We start from the raw sequence: 18,207 nt of genomic DNA, 5'->3' as shown, positions 1-18,207 counted from the left end.
CACATTTGATTCTCATGGCCATGAGCGAGCTGTTGTTGTCAGTCCAAAAGGATAAATGTTGGATGGTAACATTTTTGCACACTTCATATTTTTGACAAGCTAAATAAATCTGTGATGAGGAAATAGGGTAATATTCTTCTGTCAGAAACAATTGATCTAATTAATGTGCAGTTCAATCGTGTACCATCAACAGCTTTCTCCCTTCCTGGCTTTCTGATGCAATTGTTTCCAGCAAGTCTAAAAAAATAAGTACAATAATGTCCAAACATATCTTTCATGCGGACTTAAAGGTCTAAATGACCAACATGCAGTTGTGTTCACTCTTATCCCTGCACAATGACAATGAGCATATTCTAGTCATTACATCTTGTATCTTGAAGAGAGGTCCTTTGCTCATTTTGTCCATATGTCTACTGCATATGCCTACAAACTTCCTAGTAACTTCCTGCCCTTTCAATGGGAGTAGGAGGCTCATGCTCAGTGCAGGACTTGAACTATGCACTGTGATTGTTATTAAGTGATGGAGGTACCATGTGAAAAATAAAATGTTGATATGTCAGTGATAACTGATCCAAACAAGATCATTGGAGCCACTCCTCCAAATCACATGAAAACAAACTGCCTTATTACATTCTCCCTGCTGGAAAAACCAGCATAGACCAGCACCAAAATACATGCTGGTCTTACTGGTGGTGACCAGCCACCAGCAAGACACAACATAACAGATGTAGATGTATTAGTGGCTAGTTTGCTATGTTCAACAGGCTCTCCTATCTTTTTAGACAAATACAGGACAAAAAAACACTGAAATGCTACAATAATTTAGATAGAAGCAAAAGAGCCATCCAGATAAACCTCAGGCTTGGTTTTGGTGGTTTGTGTGCATTGTGGTAGTCTGTTAGTAAACCTGTCATCCAGCCTGCTGCTCACTCGTTCTTTGGGACAGGAGCTCTCTGCTAAACCAGTGAGTTAGCTAGCTGCTGAAGAGCAGGCTCAATGGCTGTGTACTGTGAGCACAGCACACCATTGTCATTGCTAATGGTGTCCAACCACCTCACATCTCAGTCACTCGAAAGAAAACACAACATTATTATAGTAAACATAATACATGTATATGGCTATTGTTAATACTCATTGCTATCAAGCTATGTTAGAATTAGGAAATGCTGGCAGTGCTCTCTCTGCCATTCTTGTGCTACTAGCTTGCTAATAGCTTTAGCAATACAACCATGTAGCTTGTGGAAGACTCCGGTCATGTGCAATGAGTGGAAAAAGGTATACAGCATGCAGGCAGACAGGTATGCAAGAAGACAGGTCCTGAACAGTTGCTCTTTTAGTTGTCACAGAACTGAATATACTGATTGCTGTTGGGGTATTGGTGAGATTTTGTAAGACTACCCTATCTTAAAATTTAGAGGCCGTCCACACAGAAACACTCTTAAGTGTAAATGCACATTTTGCATCGTTTTGGCCGATTGTCTACATGGATCCTGTGAACGAAACGCCTAAAAACGCACTTTTTTGAAACAGGGACTCAGGGTGGAAAAAAACAAAATTGCTGCCCTTGCGTTTTCTTGTGGATGGCGAATCTGCATGCTTTCCAAAACAATGACACCATCGCCCCACCCCTCGACTTCTGGCCTCCGACCTCTGAACCCTGCAACATCCCATAACAATAACAACAATAATGGCGGACTACATGCTTGTGACTGTGCCGTAGAAGATATTGAGCCTTACTGGCCTTGTAGTTGAGTGTGAGTCGCAGCAGCAGCTCGACCTCATTAACGGTCCACACAAACGCGTCTGGTTTCCTTGAACTAGCCATTTTCGTCTTCTTCTTCTTGTGTTTGGTTTCTCCGTCTACTGTCTGTTTGTTTACAGCGCACAAGCTTTATGCACATGCACCGTCTCTTCTTTTCCATTTTTGGTGAATTTTAAGCGCTGGAATATGAACTACAGTGTTTTGGGTCGTTTTCAGTGGATCCATGTGGACGCAAATATTCTTGAAATGATGCAGAGTATGTGTGGACAAGGCCTCAGCTACAGTATCATAAACCCTGAGAAACACTGACATGGCATTTATTTTACTCTCTGACAGTTTTGCTGGGCTCTCAAACATGCCACCCTGATTTTTTGTGTACAAAGCCTGTCTACCTGCTTGTGACTACAGGACTTGACTCTTGTGTCTTATCGCTCTGTGTCAAGGATGCTTTTTTTTCCTGGCATTGTATCAGCAGGCTTGTAACTGCAGCACAGCAGCTGCAATATGATGGCAGGATGCCCAGCTAACAGCCTGCCCTCAACCTGGACAAATAACACAACTTTTGGAACAATCAACAGCTAACAGCTTTTTCCATCAGACAAGAACTGATGTGCAAAGTAAACTGTCCAGGAAGTTCGATTAAGTTCTATTCAGTGTATTAGTGACAATGAGGAACTTTTACATTTTATGAAACAATCTTGAAACCAAAAGCATTTCATGCATTATACATTTTCTTTGTTCCGTGTTATCCCAATCCCAATGGTGTTGTGCTGTCTCTACCAATTCAGTCAGTGGTTTTCTTGACCACCCAACTTTGTTCTTATCTGTGGTTGAAGACTATTCACAAACAAATGCTGCATGTAACCAGGTGACAGACTACCCTAGGATTGTCATCTTTTCTTTTTGTCATTTTTGTGGGAGGAGCAAAGTGAATTTGTTGTATTACTTCCTGTTTGACTGCTAAAGCTATAGCGCTGTAAAGCATCTGAGCTGTCTCTGGTGTGATCCTGGACCACTCTGTGGGATTGCGGGGGATTTCACATGCATCGATTTCTTTGTCTTTCAAATCAGATGGCAAAGTCAGTTTTAACAGTTCCATCACAGCAGGAATATGACCACTGTAGTGCAGTCCATGCATACTGAATTCTGTTCTTCTAACCATTTTTGTTTATTTGTCCTGACATCTTTGGGAAAATCTCTGACGACTGCTTTAGCTCCCTTCAGCTCCAAAGTTTGTAGACAACTTCTTTTCCCATTGTAGTCTTGACTGTAGTGGTGGAGCTAATTTTTGGGGTTTGTTTTCTTTAGGTTTGTTAGGTCGTGGCAGGAAAAAAATAATAAAATACCAGAGCTCCATTTGGCAGCTGCCTCTGTATATCTGGCCTTTCCTCTATGAGAGCTGCAGCGGTGAGTTAAAGTAGCGTTAACTTTACTGCATCTTCATTAGTTAGGCCACAACAGACCATTATTTAGTGCTTGGATAGCATCTTAATACACTGCTCATCATTTTCCTCTGTGGGAGTTTGCATGTGGACATGTCAGCTGAAGTAGCATTAACTCACAATAATACTTACAACACGATAGAAAATACTGAGGAAAATATGGTTATAAACAGGGAACAATGTGGAGAATACCATATTTTCGACAGCGGCATAACTTACTATCAAGCTAACTCTGCCGTCAGTGACAGTCCTATAGTTTTCTGCTTTTTTCTTGTTGGAACCCACCCTTGTTCTTTTACCTGATTATCAGTCCCAGGTCATCACTGCTATCACACCGGATTCTTTTATCTCTTACAGGATAAAAGCCAATGTTCTCAACTGGACATTGTGTCACACTGCGGTGAGGGTCGTCCTGTCTTGGGTTTTCTGTCTTGTGAATTTCAAGTTTTATTTTGAAAAGTAACTCTCCTCTCGTTTCAGGTCGCTTGCCTTTCCTCCTGTGTCACCAGTCTGACGTCACCCCTGATCCCTGATTGTTTCCACCTGTGTCATCCCTCCTCATGTGTATATAGTCTTTGTCTTCTCTGTCCTTGTTTCCAGAGTATTTCATTCATTCGTGTCGAGTACCTCCAGCCAGTTTCCCAGCCCAAGTCAAGAACGGTGTGCCTTGTCAAGTTTGTACTTTCATGTTTGATTTCAGTTCCTCTGAAGAAGAGTGACCTTATTTTGTGATAGTTTTCTGGTTAGCCTTGAAGATAGTTTTGTTGTTGATATTTTGTTTCCTCCTCTAAAGCGTTTTTTGTTCTTGATATTTTGCAGCTCAGTTTAGCTCAGTTAAGTTTTCCAGCCTTTTGATTTTCCCTCTTCGAGAGTGTTTTTCTTTTGTTTTGTGTACGTTTCATTGTGTATGATTTATTTGTAAGATTAGTGTAGACCTGTGAGTATTTTCCTCCTTAGGAAGTGACTTTCTGTTCTTTATTTTCTCGTGTTTTCCTCGTCTGTTTCAGGCGAGTCCAGATTTTCATAGCCTGTTTTGACACTCATTCTACAAGAATTGTAAGAAACATAAAAATAAAAGCTTGTCAACACCGTTCACTAACTGCATCTGAGTCCTCCATTATACCCAGATCTGACACAAAATAGATGAGCAACTGGACAGCTGCAGAGATCCAGGAGATGCAGCGTCTCCTCAGTCTCCGTAGCTGTTTGTGTTAGCTTGTTGTGTAGCAGCAAGCTAAGAAAGGTCGTGACTTTCAGATTAAAAGCCCCCCGCTAAAAACCCAGTTCAAAACTCCAATGGGGTGCAATGTAAAGCTCTTATTTTGAAGACAAATTCTATGTCACTGTTCACAGCCCAACTTCGAGCTTTGCGTCACGTCACACATTTATGCGTACCTCAGAGGCGGCTTTTGGAAAAGGAGGAATATTACGCCTCCGTTTTAGAAAGACAGGCCGGCACATTGCCGCCCTGACCTTGGAGCAAATGTGCCACCTTTTCCATCTAAAAAGGGCTAGTGTGTAGGAGTGTCCTTACAGAGTCATTAAGGACACATGTGTGAGCTCTGAGTTTCAGATTTGTTAGGGCCACATGTTGGCCATTGACCCAGCCAGCTTCATGTGGGTTAGTGAGGCTAGATGAGCCCTGGCCTGAATAAGTTGTCTGGGGTGGAAACTCAGTACTGCATTGTAGGTGGGTGACATACATGTATGTAGGTGGGTTAGGCCACCCTCTCTGTTCAAAAACGGTTGTTCCAGTTTGACATAGATGGATTCCTTTACTCCTCTTTCTAACCATCTGTCTTCTCTGGACAAGATGTTTACACTGTTGTCCTCAAAGGAATGATTTTTCTGCTTTAGATGTAAGTGGACAACAGAGGCTTGACCTGAGGAGTTGGCCCTCCTGTGTTATTTATGGAGGGGTTGTCAGTTTTCTTTCACACTTCCACATTCATCTCACTTTCTTTAACACTGTTAAACTTGCTTTAGCACTACTGCTAGCTTGGCTACGCAACCCTTGTCTTGCATGTGTGGCAGCATGAGGGGTGTGATCTGGACAGAACTTGAGTAAGAATCAACGTCAAACAACGCCACAACGCCAATCTCACACATACACACACACACACACACAAAACCTGGACGAAGGCGCAGAAGCTAGTGCTTAGCCACCTGTAGTGAGCAGCTGGGAGCCAGGCAGACAGCATTAGAGCACCGCAACCGTGTGTGCAAATAAAGGTCTGTGAGTCAAAGCAGTGTGAATCCATGTAATGAGTCAAAGCAATAGTTACGAGGCAATGCAGCGAAGCAGCGAGACAAAGCAGCAGTGATTTCCTGCAGACAGGTTAGCGGTTGCTATGCCGCTCCGCAGGTGTTGATAAGGCAATCACGGTCGGCGAGGCATGAAGCGAAGTTATCGGCCACATGGCGACTAGCAGCAGACAATGAGCAGCACATAGCGAGCAGTGAGCAGCGTGCAGCCAGCAGCATCACCCAAGCGAGCCTCTGCCACCAAGCAAAAGCGGAAGTGGAGGGTGCCAGGAAGTGACGTGACACCGGCTCCATCAGACAAGAGGACAACCGGGTGCCTTCTGCCTCCCTTTACAAGGTGCTCCCCCACAGCAATTGGCTGGGAAGAGCCACACAGCTGAAACCCATCATACACTACTTCATACTGCTACACATGTCGTGGCACATAAATGTACTGTGAGTTGGACTTTGCTTGGTTTTGGTTCGTCACCTGTTTTGCAGCCATGAATCTAAATAAAAACTATTTAGAACTGGACTCAACAGAGCTGCTCAGCCTCCATAGTAATTTTGCTCAGTGGTCACTGAGGCTCCTAAAGCATTTGCCTCATAGAGCGCCATTATAAAACAGACGTCTGTAAGTATTAAGTAAGAGTACTGCTTTTACACAAGTGAGGATCAAGTGGGTTGTTGATTTATGTGGACCAATCAGGCCACACCGCAGAGACATTCCTCAAAATCCCATCAAACACACCTTGACCTATAAATCTACGTCACATTTTAAAAAAATATAATGGGAAAAATTAATTATCAATGCGTTGATGTTCACAATATTAAAAAGTATAACAGTATGAATGCAATAGATAAGGAGTTTAGAACTTCATGTGTCTTCAAGAGCCTGTACTTGCATTGCACTGTATTCTGGTTTTTGTACACATTATAAACATGCATGCGCTGCTTTCATTGCTGATGTGCCCACATCAGTGTTTGTTTTGTGTTTACCTTAGTATTAATTAATTCAGTTTTCAAAGTAAACCTCTTGTGTGGATCTCTCTTCACACTACCTAAGGACACTCTGTAACAATGCTGCAGAGTGAAAACTGTTTAACAGAAAAAGACATTTTGTTCCTGACAGTGAGACTACAGTGTTCTTAGTCTGTAATGTCTGCACTGTTCATGTTAGATTCAGCTAGTGGGAAAGCTGGCCTTCAACCACAAGCCACCTGTTCAGCTTTGTTGTCCTCTCATCAGGTCAGTGTGTGTCTGGCTGCTTGTGTTGGACCTTCAACGCAGACAGACAGACACACACACACGAACACTATGGACATCGCTCACTAGTTCAGGAGAAGTTATTGTCCACAGGAGTGGACATTTTCAAGGGTGTCCCAATGCTAGCTTTGAGGTAAGTGCAGGAAAAGTTCAGCTCTCTAGGGCAGGGGACCAACACTGAAATGACAATCCCAAAAGGACACATTTTTTATATTGATAGAGAACCAGTCAACTGCATAGTATTCAGACAATGATAATAATATTTAACTTTAATTATGAAAACATGATACATTTGAAGAATAGACATGTGGACAATCTCGTCACAGTTAGAAGGTAGATGTTTAGTAGGACCCAAATGCAAAACACCAAGGTGAGGCAGAATGGGGAACCAAAAGCAAGCTTTATTAAAAAAAAAAAAAAAAAAAAAAAGCTGAAATAATCCACAAAGTAAAATCCAAAAACCAAGAAAACAAAGAAATGCACACATGCCCAAATAAAAAGAAGCAGACAAAAAATGACAAAAGAACAAACCAATAATGACAAGAGCTGTGCAGAAACAAAAACCAAAAAACGTACCACGTGGAGACACTAGAAGACACTGGACACTGACTGACAGAGACAACAGGGAGCACACAGACTAAATACACACAGTGCCGATTGACAAGCTACACACAGGTGAACAAAGAAAAAGGGCAGGAAATTACACAGCAACACATGACACAGGAGGGCACAGTTTCAAAATAAAACAGCAGATGACAGAATCACAACCAGGATCATGACAGATGTCCTGCTTAAACTAGCTACAGGGAACTTTGCCCCTGTGGACACAAGTCGTATGAGCACCACACTCTACTGTATAAGACTACAGAGCAGTGTCTTTCCTCAGGCTGATACTCCTCCAGTCATCTTGAGCACGCTACCGTAAAAGGGCTTTTCATTTTATAACTTCTCTGAACTGGATATATTGGAAACTAACCTGATGACAGGCATTAACAATAATACACAGCCGGTCTTCTCTGTGATAGTCTCCTTTGCTTGGGTCATACAGAGGCGTCATCTTGTTGTACGTTTAAGTGTTACCCAACAAGCTAACAGCTCCAGTGATTTCTACATACACTGTGCAAGCACATATTACCAAGCTGCACCAAGCTGCTGTAGCAGTTATCCATAGTGTTTAGATTTCTTTAGGGTAGAACGCCATACCAAAAAGTGATTGCTCTTGAAAAATCATAATTAATACTGCTTCAGGACCATCATCCTCTCATCCGAGAGACCTAAGTGTGCATTGTGATGGGAACATAATGTTATGATGCTCACTTATTACTTACTGATTACTTTTCAGTGGCCTCTCTCACTAGGCTGCCATTATTCTCCACCCAGGAGGTTATGTTTTCACCTGTGCCCATTTGTTGGGTTGGTTTGTCAGCAAGCTAACACAAAACTTGTTGACTTGATGGCCACGAAACTTGGATGGAGGATGGATCTCAACTCAGAGAAAACCCCATTTACTTTTTGTGGCTGGTGTGCATTTCATCACTCAGAGGATTTAATAGTTACAACCTAAAATACCATATAACAGATCACATGTAAGCCAAAACTTGACAAGCAATACATGACAAAACTTTTTTATCTTCAGTCCATCAGTTTATTTTTGTCCACCATGTGTCCGTAGAACATGAAATCAATCATAATTTTCTCCAATTAACCACGTTGAGTGGGTTTTCACATCCATTTTTCTAGTTATCTAGTTGGAAATAGATTTTTGTGATTATTCACCATCACTTGAACACACAGTTGAATTATGGTTAAGCCGTTACTGCGTTACTGTTCTTTTCAGTTTTCTGTTGCTGTCAGGTTTAGTAAAACATGATGTGGGTAAAAATAGAAGAATAACTTCCATGTGTATATTTTCCCTAGTTGCAAAGCTATAACAGTATAACTGTGATCAGTCAGTTGCAATGATTAATCATGATGTTCCAGGAGCAACACCACTGAAGTCAGTGATGTTAAAATAAGTGGTGCCTGAGGGAAACCTAGGGGATCAGTTTTTCTAAGATGTTATTGTTAATGATCCTCATTTAGGTTTTGTGTCGTTTCACACTAGTTACAATTGAACAGAAAATAAGATATTAAAATATTGCAAAATTACATTTTCCTGTTAATTACAAACATACATACATGTCACTTACAGTACCACAACTATGCATGTGTATTGATTATTCTGAAATTGGCAGGAACATTCTTACTTATTAACAGAAAGCAAACAACACATTTTCCATTAAACTACACACAGTTTAAGATTTCAAATGAAGGCACAGAAAAGTCTCCCAGGAAACAGGCTTCAACAACAGTTTTTGGATCCCTCACACCTTGTAACATGGAAATTCTTAACCTAGAATGACTTGCTGTCATTGGACTGCGATTAAGTCTTCATACATGTCAATACATACATACATACATACACTTCAATACATGTGTTAGAAGTTTCATGAGTGTCTAAATGTGTGACTTTCGTATATTCTCTGTGGTCTGTAGGACAAATGTGTCAGGGAGTTCAAATTCAGTTAATAACAACAAGCTTCTTTATCAAGTTTTTCATTGTCTTCTGATCTCCACTTGTTATGTTGCACAATGTTGGAGTAAATATGACAATGAAAGAGTGTGCCGTAGATAGTGATAAATGTTTGGGTACACTGTTAAGATTAGTAAGGATGTAAACAAACAGATTACGAAGTGTATACTAATAATTCTGCAGTCTTTGACCTCTTATCTTTTGCTTTGACAACTTCCACCATATATCTCTAAGAAATAAAATGGAATTTAAAGTTTAATACTCATTTAAAGAGTTATTCATATTCTTGTCTTAAATCTCTTTAATTTCTTTTATGTAAAGCTGGGGTTTGTAAATTTGGAGAAACCAGCAAGAGCAAGCTATGTTTTGAAAGTCTCCGACCAAAAGAATCCTTCAGGCCTCTGTCCACAGCCACTCCTCTAAAACACAGCAACGCACACTTGCTGTGTCTCAATTCAGGGTCTGCATCCTTCGAAGGACACCGCCTTTGAGGTCTTGGAAGGCGAGTCCTTGAGAGAGACCTTGTTAACCATGTCAGCTGTTGTTAAATGGGATGGTGTAGCCTTCGGAGCATTTCCTGGTTGCATCACTAGGTGTTTTACACTTACTTCATGATTTCTGCCACCCAGGCCCGTGAAAGTGGCAATCTACGCCACATCGCCATTTTCTCTCTTTCCCTCTTCTTTTTCGGGTGCGCAAAGAATCTTGGGATATGTGAGGCCATGAAGGATTGTAGCCGTGCATCCTCAAAAAGAGGCAAAAGAAGGCTGCATTTGTGGGCTGCATTTGGAGGAGCCTTCGGATTGAGACAACCTTTGCGTGGCGTTGTGATGTAACTGATCTTCAAAAATGCGGCCTTCAAAGAATGCAGACCCTGAAATGAGACACAGCAATAGTCTGGCTATACAGACAAAGGCTGTGTCCGTCATCACTTACTGCTCCCTATATAGTGCACTACATAGTGAGTACCTTATTTTGTAGTGCTGTAACAATGTCTAGTGGGAATTATTATAGCCTATATATTGGACTCAAAAGTATCCCACAATGCAACGTGAAAAGTGGTGTCCAACCAATGGTCACTAACCAAGCAATATTTACTATCATGCATTGCACTGAGAGAAAAATGGAGGACAAACGCATAATCGGATGGATGTATTCAACTGTGAGACAGCAGGGACGTGATTAACGGCACCTGAGTAGTGTCCGAATGTGCTTTTTTTCTTTCTGCCGAAGGGCTTCCTATATAGTCCACTATGTTGGACTCCCTATGAAGGGAGTGGGGAAGGAGCGAGTGATTTCGGACACAGCCAAAGACTTCCCCTGTAGTTAGCTACAGTGAACAAGCTCTCTTAGTGTTTTTGCTGTAAGTAATACAGAAATAAACACCTGTGTTAGGATCATTATACAAAGTAGCCGTCGTGAGCATACCTCAGTCCAAAAAAGCCTCCCCCAGCACAACCGTTTCTCCTTACAGCTGCAGGTATGTGCTTTGTGCTAACTAAGCAGCTGAACGAGTCTGTTTCTGCCACTCTCTCATTCACATGTAGGAAACACCAGCCATTATCAAAATAAACATGAACATCAAACGTGGCTATTGTACTGCCGAGCTAGTATGTAAAAATGTCTGTAAGTATGGAAATGTATGCTGCACTTTTGCTTCCATTCTTGTGCGACTACCTCACTTAAAGCTTTAACAGCACATCCCATGGATCTAACAAGTGGAATCTGGATACAGCAAGGGCACATGAAGCCAAAGAAACGCGAAACTCTTTTTCGTTTATCAAAGCATTTGATTTATTAGCTTGCTGTCGAGATGTGACATTTTCTACAAATACATACACTTATAGGGCGGCTGTAGCTCAGCGGGTAGAGCAGGTCGACTAGCAATCGGAAGGTCACTGGTTCAAATCCTGGCTCCGGGCAGTGCTGAGCTGCATGTCGAAGTGTCCTTGAGCGAGATACTGAACCCCACATTGCTCATCAGTGAGGGCCCTGTGATGAGCTGGCGACTTGTCCAGGGAGCACTCTGCCCTCGCCCTGAGACAAGCTGGGATTGGCTCCAGCAACAACACCCCGTGACCCCATGGAAAGGGATAAGTGGTTTGGACAATGACATGACATGACATACACTTTTTTATGGAATCAATTACCAACCCTTGCTTTAATTGTCATTAAATAACAAAATCAGTAGTTTGTAACTGCCCTTTAAAACCATGTGCAGTTTGTTAAAGTTTTGAAAAGCACAGACAACTAATGTCCTGCTGATAGGGTCTCCAGATGTATAAAATAAAAAAATAAATGAAAAAAACTTTTGAACACCTACTGTGTACTTTATGAGATATAGAAAATATCTCATACATTTTACATCACTGATGACTGTGTTTGACACTTCATGAGATATAGAAAATACCTCATAAAGTGTCAGTAACAATGGTCAGTGATGTAAAGTGATAACAGTGTGAGCAGAAACTCTGCTCTTCATGAGCTCTCTTCAGCTCTGCAGCCTGATGTGAATCATCTTTGACGTACTTCTGGACTAGAGACGTGATGAAACACTAACATGTGGGACAAGGACTTTATGATTAGACCTTCTCTAACATGTCCAGACTGTGTGGCTCTAAATTACGTCCTGCTCCAGTCTGTCACTTATCACTTTTTACAGCACAGGATGAGTGACAGGCAGGAACACATCAGTATGATGAGATATGACAAATAGAGACATAATCATATTATTTGGATGTTGTCCTCAGCAACAGAAATCGGCCATATTGGCTCACATGTGAGCTGTGTTTCCTAATCCAGTTCACTTGAAATTAGCATGAGTAAAAATATGGATGTAAATACAGTAAGACTGGTCTGAGTTTGATAACGTCTTCTTACTTTGCAGCACTGTTCACTTTAATATGTTGAGAAAATAGCTCCAAGTAACTCTTGACACAAAATTAATAGTATCAAATAAGAAACTGACTTCAGGTTAGTCATTATATAACATACTGTACATACAAGATTACATGGCTGATGTGACCTACTCCAGTTTGTAAAGGCTTATCAGAAAGGACATGATGAGTTTGTATCACTGAAGTTATGGAGTAAAATGACAGACAAACTGTTCAGACTCTGTAGATATGATTGAGTCCAAAGACGAGATATGTGAGAGATAGCTATGTCAAATATTTACAGTGTTTGCTGTGAATCCGTTTGGTTTTAATTTACTGATAAAGAATGCATCAATGGATCCCCATTTTTGTGTGTAGCAGTAATAACCTAGATGATTTTCATGCAAATACACATCTGTCAAGTCACTATCTATAGCTGAATGAGGTAACACAATGATGATTGAGCCTATGGCCCACTGAGGAAAGCTGCTATTGAACAATAGTGGCTGAGTAAACAAAGAAAAGACCAATAACAATGGACGATGCAACTTTAAAACAGGTACAACTCCAAAGAAAAAGAAAGCAATTAGATGTTCAGAAGAAGGTAAACAGTCTGAAAAGGAAAGTGACCGTCAGTGAGGAAGAACCAGAGCATTTCCATGCAAGCTTCAGCATTTATCAATTTGGACGTGAGCGGAAGCTACAATCAGATCTCATCTCAAGTCTGAGCTCGTGTATGTAAATCTGAGTCTGCAGCACAGCAAAAGAGTCTGATTACTAAAGTCTAATTACTAAACAAACCTCAGCTGTCATTAAGCATAAGCAGTCACATATGTAGAACAGATCAAAATGGATTCTTAAAACGAATAAGAAAAAAAATAATTAAAAAATCCCACGTTTTTACTGATACCACTTTTTTGTAAAATGAAATATGATGGCTAAACAACAACATGACAACTAATTAAAGTAAGACCTAATAACCACGCCGACAAACCTGCTACAGAGCAGGAGCGCAGATTCAATAGTGCACACACACACACACACACACACACACACACACACACACACACACACACACACACACACACACGGGTCACAGTGGTTGCTGCAGGGCAGGTGGCTCCGTCTCGGACCAGCAGGGGGAACACTGCTGTATACCCCAGAGAAAGTGTGCCATATTATTTTGGCCTGTTCAGTTTTGCACAACACTGCATTAGTGAACAGAGTGCCTGTGATGTGCCGGAGCTGCCGGGATGCAGATCTCCATCTCGGAACAGTTTATTTTCTTGCCAGTGTTTCTTCTCTCCATGTTTGACCTCAGTGGGCGAGGCCTCCGAACCAGGAATATTTAGAGGCGTAACATGTTAATGACGATCGAATTCAGCCGCTGCATTTATCAGGACCCGATCATTCGTACGCTGGGATTGGTCAGATACGAATGTTTCATAAATCACACTTGTGTCCTGTCATAAGAACAATTCTGCGCTCAGATCTGCACCCGTTTTCACGCAAGATTTATAAATGAGGGCCAGAATGTGTGTTAATTTGGTTAGCTAGGTAACCTTAGCTGTGATCTTTTTTTTTTTCGTATAACATTCATCTTTGATGTGAGGATCATGTTCTTTGATTTCTCCAGTGATTTCAACACCCTACAGCCTGCACTCTTGGGGGACAAGCTGGAGCTCAAGGGGATGGACCACCATCTCACGTCCTGGATCCTCGACTACCTCACTAACAGGCCACAGTATGTGAGGACTCTGTGTTGGACACATTAATCTGCAGTACAGGGGCCCCACAGGGAACAGTCCTGGGCCCTTTCCTGTTCACCCTGTACACTGCAGATTTCTCCCACCAATCACACCATCTACAAGGAAGAAATTGACAAACTTATCAAGAAGGCCAGCTCCACCCTGGGATGCCCTCTTGACTCAGTGCAGGTGGTGGGAGAGAGCAGGATGATGGACAAGCTGTCATCTCTGCTGGTGCAGGAGTCCCGCCCCCTGCAGGACACTGTCACAGCACTGGGCAGCTCCCTCAACAGACTGATACACCCTAAGTGTGTGAAGGAGAGGTATCACAGGTCCAAGTGTGTGAAGGAGAGGTATCACAGGTCCAAGTGTGTGAAGGAGAGGTATCACAGGTCCAAGTGTGTGAAGGAGAGGTATCACAGGTCCAAGTGTGTGAAGGACAGGTATCACAGGTCCAAGTGTGTGAAGGAGAGGTATCACAGGTCCAAGTGTGTGAAGGAGAGGTATCACAGGTCCAAGTGTGTGAAGGAGAGGTACCACAGGTCCAAGTGTGTGAAGGAGAGGTATCACAGGTCCAAGTGTGTGAAGGAGAGGTACCACAGGTCCAAGTGTGTGAAGGAGAGGTACCACAGGTCCAAGTGTGTGAAGGAGAGGTACCACAGGTCCAAGTGTGTGAAGGAGAGGTATCACAGGTCCAAGTGTGTGAAGGAGAGGTACCACAGGTCCAAGTGTGTGAAGGAGAGGTACCACAGGTCCAAGTGTGTGAAGGAGAGGTATCACAGGTCCAAGTGTGTGAAGGAGAGGTATCACAGGTCCAAGTGTGTGAAGGAGAGGTATCACAGGTCCAAGTGTGTGAAGGAGAGGTATCACAGGTCCAAGTGTGTGAAGGAGAGGTATCACAGGTCCAAGTGTGTGAAGGAGAGGTACCACAGGTCCAAGTGTGTGAAGGAGAGGTATCACAGGTCCAAGTGTGTGAAGGAGAGGTACCACAGGTCCAAGTGTGTGAAGGAGAGGTATCACAGGTCCAAGTGTGTGAAGGAGAGGTACCACAGGTCCTTCACTGCTGCTGTCAGACTGTACAACCAGCACTGCTCCATATAGACCTCACTCTGTACTCCGCACTGTGATATAACTCTGTACAAACTCATTTCATCACCCATATTTATTATACATATTTAAAATCTATATATAAAAAATGACTGTCCATTCTTGCACTATATCATGTAAATATGTATATACGTAAATCCGATTCTATTTTCTTTCTTTTTTAATTATACTGTCTATTTTATATTGTCTGTTTTACTCTTGCTCTTGTTTTGTAATATCCCGAGACTGCTGTGACAGACAAATTTCTCCATCTGCGGGACATTAAAGGATTTCTGATTCTGGTTAAGCTTTTGTCACTGGAGTGCTGTAGACAGCAGTTGAGACCTGACCTTATGAAGCTGGTCAATTTATACAGGCAGGCTTACCACAGTCAATGAAGAATAAACTTGCTTGGCTGCACTTGACATTTTTTCAAACGGATTCAGGGTTTTCAGGTCCACCATTTACTTGGGGACAGAGAGGGTGGTTAAGATATGAGCTCTCTTGTATCCATATCTCCCTCTGTGAGCACAGGTCTGAGGCACACTTCCAGTCTATAGACTGAGAGAATGCTGACCTCAAATTATTTGAGGGAACCTGGAGGAATAAACATCTCTGCAGTTATTACAACCTGCAGGTTGTGTTCCTCGGCAGGACAAACACTTTTAGTATTGAAGGAACGTCGAAGTAGTGCCTTTGAAGTGCATTTATGCCTGCACTTTAACATGAACAAATGTGTCATTATTTTACTGTGCAGCTTGTAAAAAAAATACAGTTATTATTGTGGCTCTTACCTTGATTGTACATGCATGTAATGTGGTATGTCATAGAATATCTGATGACAGGCCAGTGTGGGATACTTTGTGATGGTTCTGTTTCCATTGCATGTTAAGACACAAACTGTTATTGTAACCTTTGTTTCAAGCTTTTCTAAAGTATTCGAACAGCATAAAGTGTTTAACATAAAATCCTATGCATTATTTTACAGATTTCAGAGATGCAAGTTCACTTATTTAAACGCTGCACTGTCAACTTGCTTTTGAGTCATTTACAGAAGAAAAATAAATATGACCTTATTTTCACACAATCAAAGCAGCTGGTATAACCATTTTACCACAATGGAACACTTGAAAATTAAAGACATAGTATAACTAGAGACTCTCTTGTTGTGGGATTACATCAGCCTCAATGCCCATCAGCATATTCACTTTCAAACCCATACTTAATATTAGTAAGTTGAACCCTTCAAACTCCATTTGAGCTCCGCATCTTTCAGACAGACATATTAACACCTGGTAAAATGCTCAAAACTGCTTCCGTGGTAGTTCCTACTGTAGTATTGTCCAGGACTGCATTTGGCCATGATGACACACAGACTCACAGGGTACGAACATTTCCAGCTGACGCTCTTATGGGTGGTAAAGAATACCTGTAAAAAAAATTTTTTTAAAAAGGCAATAATATACTGTTAGTGTGAACAACCTAAAAGAAGCAGAAAAACACTAAGCTGACACATGATGTGGATGGGACGTAGTGTGGAAAACATGTATTTATGAGTAATGATACAGGTGTGTAGATGAGATCAAAATGAAGGCTGAGTTCAAAGATTGGTGTGGTCCAAGACATGAGTACTGGATAATCATGTAAATATTGTAGTACTGACAGTCTGATGTTTCTCTAAGCAGTAAGGAGCACAGTGTTTCTAATAGGATTTCAGTAATAACAACATAGTTCCTACATCCAGTAATGTGTTACCACTAACAATTAAGTGGGTAGTAACTGATATTTAAAGATGTTATTGACACCACAGCACTTCTGTCAGTGGACACAATCACCAAAAAATTCACGACATCCACCTTTTCTGGAATTGGTATTCTGCAGTTACTTGGATGAAAGTAATGCGAAAGTAGTGCGGTCAGTAACCTAACACTCTATGCAGACACTGATATTTGATTACTGTCAAATGAAAGTAACTAATGACATGTTTATATGTCTGAGACCTTCTGAGTGATTCTGTGCTTTGGTCAAAATTACCCTCATCCTGATCTTTTGTATCATCCTTTTCACTAGACGGCAAATCAAGCTGAGAGAGAGGAACGAGCATGGTGTCAGTGAATGTCACAGTTATAAACACAGTAAATCATGGTCATCTCTCTCGATGTAATATTTTTCCATTGCACATTAACAACATATCTTGAAAAGGAAAAAAGAAAAAAGCAACTCAACAGTCACAATTCATAGAGCCATGTAGTGATAGAAACAAACACTGAGACCAGTTTGGGGTTAGGGTCACAGGCTCTGCACTGCAGCTTCATACATGCGACATTAATAAGACCCTCCTCTCCTGTCTACTTGCTAATTGATTTGTAGTATTTACAACAAGGTTTGTATTTGTCAGTCTACTCCTGTCTTGGTATACACAGTTTTACATTCACAGGATATTTCTGTTTAGTTTCTTGACCACAATATGTCAGAAGACTATGTTTTTATATATGTTGGACATTCTGAATGGGCAGTTAATTGCTTCTACTTCCACTCAATGCCAGCACATCCCATTAGTGTGCCCTGCACCCTTGTGGCCTGAAAGGTCGTCAACACCCAATACTACCCAGTGTTCAGAGGTCCAACCAGTTAGACACTAAGACTTACTTGAACTGGGGGTATATCATTTATCTGATCCTTAATCAGGGCAAGCACTCTATGATCTGCGTGGGTATGACTGAATTATATTTATATCACATATCCTAAATTGCACAACAGCATATCACACTCTCCCTAGATTTGAATCACCCGAAACTAAGAGTCACCATGTTTTCGTTACCTTACAGTGAGTCTGTAACAGAGGGAGCAGGTCCTCTTCCATGGAGTCAGCCATGTTTCTAAGCCCAGAACAGATTTATTAAACATTGGCTCATGAGCATTCACTGTTAGGGAGGGTGAGATCAGGGGTGTTAGTTGATTTTAGTCTGAAATGACACCATTAGATGGCACCAAATCCTATACACTGGACCTGACAAGTGTCATTTGAATGGCTCAATCTAACTTGCTCCATGTTTTTCCTGTCCAGAATGTAATCAGTAGGCAATACTTTTCCTTTGTGCATACTTCACTTTTAAATGCTGCAGTACCATGTACTACGACCAAGGACAATTAGAAAAAAAATGCTAGTTAAAATGATCAAAACGTAGGATTGTAAACCAATTACAGGCTG

Source organism: Acanthopagrus latus, chromosome 7, assembly GCF_904848185.1.
Source record: "Acanthopagrus latus isolate v.2019 chromosome 7, fAcaLat1.1, whole genome shotgun sequence".
In the NCBI taxonomy this organism is placed as follows: Eukaryota; Metazoa; Chordata; class Actinopteri; order Spariformes; family Sparidae; genus Acanthopagrus; species Acanthopagrus latus.
The sequence above is the reverse complement of the archived record's forward strand: the minus strand, read 5'-3'. Positions refer to the sequence as shown.